Source organism: Arachis ipaensis, chromosome B07 (genome assembly GCF_000816755.2).
Source record: "Arachis ipaensis cultivar K30076 chromosome B07, Araip1.1, whole genome shotgun sequence".
Taxonomy (NCBI): Eukaryota; Viridiplantae; Streptophyta; class Magnoliopsida; order Fabales; family Fabaceae; genus Arachis; species Arachis ipaensis.
The window spans coordinates 114,267,198-114,272,510 of NC_029791.2; positions in this window are offsets into that span (position 1 = coordinate 114,267,198).

A 5,313-nucleotide genomic window follows, 5' to 3' on the forward strand; every position below is an offset into this window, starting at 1 on the left:
TAAACGAAAACAACGAATGAGAAGAACTTATGAGTTAGGGTGCTTACATGAGTTGGTGCTCGACAGGAAGAGCCACAGCTTGCAGCCGACATGAGAGGGTCATCATAGCCCTGCAGGGGAACCCTGCGGGAACATTTTCGCAACAGACATATTTATCAGGCCGATGTCGTACCAGGTCGTGCACCACTGCTGTATCAACGCCTATAGAAATGACAAATGAAACGGGCGCAGACTTACCTGTTGGGGCTCGCTCGAAACTTTTTCCTAGCACACGACACAGAGCATTTCGAACTGGACTGTGGTGGGTGAGGCAAGGATATATTATGCCCGTCGCTGTTCTGTCACATGCCCTATCATCAAACGAAAGCTGACGGGAACACCTGCATGGGCTGCATCGAAACCCAACTCACATATCAGCATGCATTATAACCACCATCAATCAGGATACTACACGATAAAAGTAAAAACGGGTTCTTCAACGGAAATTATTGCTAGTAAACATATGATGACTCAGTGAAGTATTCAGCACACCGTTGACTTTGTCATATATTTAGTCAACCATTAGGAAAGACCAACCGGAACGAGGAACATTATAATGGAAAACGGGGTTTATCGGCTTCATGCCAAATAGAGGCAACAAGGAAACAAGAAAATTAACAACTGCTTTAAACTGAAGTACCGAAAATGGCAATCTGTTAATAACCCATGCAACTATTTACCTAAAGATGATGTGCCTGCGCAGACCGAAAACTACACACACTTTTGCCATCTCCCTGTTAGTAACCCTAACCGCGGTTGAACGCCGGCAAGGCCGGACCCGACGACTAGGTCAGATAACGCCATCAGACCGCGTCGTCTTGGATCCTGGGGGTCCCCGGATCGGGTGAAAAGGGACATCATTGAATCAGTGACGTCTGCGAAGTCACCAGGAGGTGATGTGTGCCTACGTCCTCGGGTGGCTCTACGGTGGAGTAGGAATAGAGCTACCATTCGACCCATGTGCTTATCGATAAATGGCGGGTTCCAACCATGCATTGTCGGCTGGGGTTGGGGGAAGAAGAGGCGTTAATGGTGCTGTGTAAAACCTAAAGATGCCACCGAACCATAAACAAAGAAAACGCAACCCGAACAATGAGAACAGGGTCAGCAACGTTTGGTTCCCTAATGGGCTAGGCACGTGCAGAAGATCCCAAGGACCACTGGGGGCCTTTTTAGTCCACCCATTAAGGTTGCAAAGATCGGGCTTTTTTTTCCTAACAGGAGAACCCTTTTTCTTCGCCCCCTACCGAAAGGCCGTAGACCCTTCACAATTAAACCCCCCAAATAACGTTGGGCCTAGTATGGACTATTTTCGGGGACTCCTGGGAACCCAAAATGCCTTATCAAAATCGTTAACCCTTGTAAATGAAGCGAGGAAAAAAAACTGTCACCCATTTTCTTTATTCCCTAGGTTGGGCCTAAGGTCAACTGGGCTCAGCCGTATTCCACACCACCTAAAACCCTGAGAGTACACGGGTACATTATAAAAAAAATAGATCACCTAAGTAACTGGGAAAAAACATACCAGTTTTCAATCCTGGACATCCATGAAAGGTTTCATGCCCCTGTTACTCGAGCTTTGGCCTACCGTAATCAACTGGATACGGTGGCCTTAATCAACAAAGTAATCCCCACATAGTTGGTTCAATTTTTTTGCTACAACATTTTCAAACCAGTTACCGCTTCTAATCGAAACCAATTAAACAAGATTGATTACCACCCACAAGGATAACTCCCCTCCCCCCACATCAATTAATTCCCTCTCTCTCCCCGAGGTGCCAGTGAAGTAGTTGGCATTGAAAAATAGGCACTAGCCCAGGAAAATAAATTGGGCATAACTTTCAAATGAAATGACACGATCAACAAACAGTTGAAATAAATCATGGCTCATAAAAAAAAGCAATGTAACTCTTACACCCAATGTGAATAGGCAGTTACTCACATGGGAATAAAGGAAAAGTGACTAGTGTGGGAAGAGTTGCTGCGCCAGTAGGGTGAACGTGTTGCGCCTCAGTCATTCGTCACGGGGGCGAGACTCCCCTCACCTGGCACATATTGTCTCATTGCTGCAGAGGATTCCCGCATGCGAATAAACAGTTGCACTCAGCAAGAACTGCACATGAAGTATCTGGATTCCTTCACATGACTGCCTATTACCAAGTGGAGTAGAGTGCAAGAAGAAGTGAGGCTTTCTTGTAACAGCTCGCACGCCTGGCCATGTTTGTTGAAGACAAGTAGTGAACTTTGACCGAATTACCCCAAATGTTGGCATCACATGGCAACCCTAGCAACTATGTGTAACCTCTTTCATGCAACCACGGCCGTACCAATAACTCGATGGTCAGTTTGGTCTTTTTACCGCAAGGCGTTTCTCGAGAAATGTCTCAGACTGACGCTAGTATTGTCACTCCAAATGTCTCATCCTAGTCGGTGGAATGGGTAGAGATAATGGATTTTGCGCCAGGGGTGCCTTTAGTGAAACGACGTTGCAGCCTACAGACACGGAAGTGTCCAACAACGTTCCTGTACCGAGAACATGGTTGTCTAAACCCAAGCCGTTAACAAACCAGACCATATACGCCGGGTCGGTCATGAAGCCGGTTAACCAAACCCACAACTAGGGATGGATCAACAAATCTTAATTATTAATTGAAATTAATTTTTTCAAATATGTTAAAAAAGCTGAAAATAAATTATACATTATGAATTATTTAAAAGACACAATATCCATATAGAATACAAGATATAAGCTATCCTCACACTTTTTTTATCAACCTTAATTTAGGAGAAAAATAAAAATATTTTACAAGAAAAGAATATCTAAAGTACATCATGTGATTACCAAAATATAAATACCTAACTCATTGTTAACATAATAATATAAATTTTCAATATGTTAAGAATCTAGTGAGAGTTCCAAAAAAGAGTACTAACCTATGTTATCTTACGTCGCATTCTTTATGTATGAAATATACATGTATTGTCTTATGAAGTGAATTTTTAACCAAAGTCTCAGAGTTTTATATGTTACTTACAATTTAATCACCAAAAAAATCTTTTCTCGAAATTCTGTCAACCGATTTAGCCTGGTCTAATATACGTGGATAGTATTTTCACTGGTACTCTATTTTCATCTGTTGTTGTCCTTAACAGGTTTAATACAATTTAATGCATACGTATTTATTCACTTTACAAGGACAACTAATTTTATAAGAGATTTTAGTAGTATTATTTTTAATAATGAATATTAATATTCATATACCTCACTTTCACTCACAGGTTATATTAGACCGGTTTTTTCTTAACACGGTTAGCTGAGGTAATCGAACCAGTTCCGGTTCAACTTCTTTCTTCCTTGGGCCGTCCAACTCGGCTTTGCACTGCAATGGTCAACATTGACCAATCCACAACCATGGGAACCTCTCATCATTGCCTATAAATACTCCCATCCTAACACCAACTTCCTTGCAAACACAAACAGCGTGACAACCCTCTACATCACATTACCGATACCTACCACCATAATGCCAAGCCCACATATGAAACCCGGGATGGCAAGAACCAAACCCCCCTCGCGTTGCAGAAGCTATTTTCCCCTCCTCTATCTTCATAACCGAGTCCACTTATGGGATTGGGTGAAATTGGTAAAAAATATAACAACCTACTAAGACTATGTCCACGTGGATGTTCGAAACTGCCCAACGCCGCAGTAAATTTCACATTTAGGAAGGTCGTGGTGCCTTGCAAGATTGCCGCTCTACCAATGTATCTAGCGTCAGTCCATGCAAGGCAAGGGAACTGTTTTTTCTCATTTATGGTCGACAATAGCTGCTGTCTTAAGAATTTTGTACCGCTTTCATTTTATTTCTAACATGAGTTTCACAACGTGTAATTCTATCCATGTCTTTTAACGTTGACTATTATCACTTACATGCATGCTTTTAAGTCTTATTCCCCGTCTAATATTACTCACTAACCTGTAAAACCTTCTATCACTTACTTATGCATGATTGTATTTTCTCCCATTGTCATACATTCAACCTCTCGACCCAGCTAGTGTCACCACGTATCTGCGATTCACGTCACGAAATAATCAACCTGATTGACGGGAAAACCTTAATGGCATCACATTTATTTTCCCTCGGCAACCCTTACAACTAAAATATCATGAAGACTGCTACCAATTTTTTTCGCCACATCTACTTGTTAGTAAATTGCCGTAATAAACCTTAGTTCGGCATACACAAAGAAGATCACCATAACTATCTTTCTGTTGCATGTGTGTATCACTTTCCGAAGTATAGTTGGCCATGCACGAAAATTCGAAGCAAAATTCTAGCCGTTGCAGCAGTCACCTACCCTTCTTTCGGTCCACCCTTGTATATAACTTCCCTAACTATGAACAACATTTTCAGTGTTAGAAACCGATTCATGATGCTTGCGTAAAAGATGCCACACCTGCGAAAAAACCAGAGGAGTCTCCAACAATTTTTTCCATGTTGGCTAAATTTTTTGTTCACAACGGACATGACATATATGACGCTACACAATTGCGGCGTATGTATCTTCTCGGACACAAAAATACATTACGTAAAGTCTGGAACCCAACTACAGGGGTTGATACGTGGGACGATACCGTTCCATGCATGCTGCTGGTAATAAAGGGTTACTTTCCCATGAAATAATAATTAAAGTAACCAAATAATATATTTTTGGTGTTATTTCTAGAAATTATTTAAAATTATTAATTAAAATTAAAAAACTAACAAAGGTAACTATAAAAAATTCAATCCTGTCTGAATAATCCTAAAAATAATTATAACGAATTATTTTTTGGGCATAAACATATTAACGAATTAATAATTATAAATGTTATTCAAAATACCCGTTCGTATCATTGTTAAAATAACCATGACGAATAATTTTGATAAAAATCCTCACATGAAGTTTTTAAGAGCCAGACAATTATTTTTGGATCAGACTTAATTTTAAAATCATGTCCTAGTATTTTACTTATGGGTTAAAGTCATATCGTCCTTAGTCACGAAAACTAATGCCATCAGAAAACTCCCCTTATATACAGGTACGGATCCAAAAATTTTTAATATTGACGGGGTGAATTTTAAATTTTTTTTCATTCCACAAAACTAATTCGTATAAAGTTATTAGAGTTAGCTTTTCCAAAAATTTATCTATATATATAATTATAAGTTTTTTCCCATTATTTTATTATTAATATGATATATAGTTACATAAAAAGAATTATAACAATAT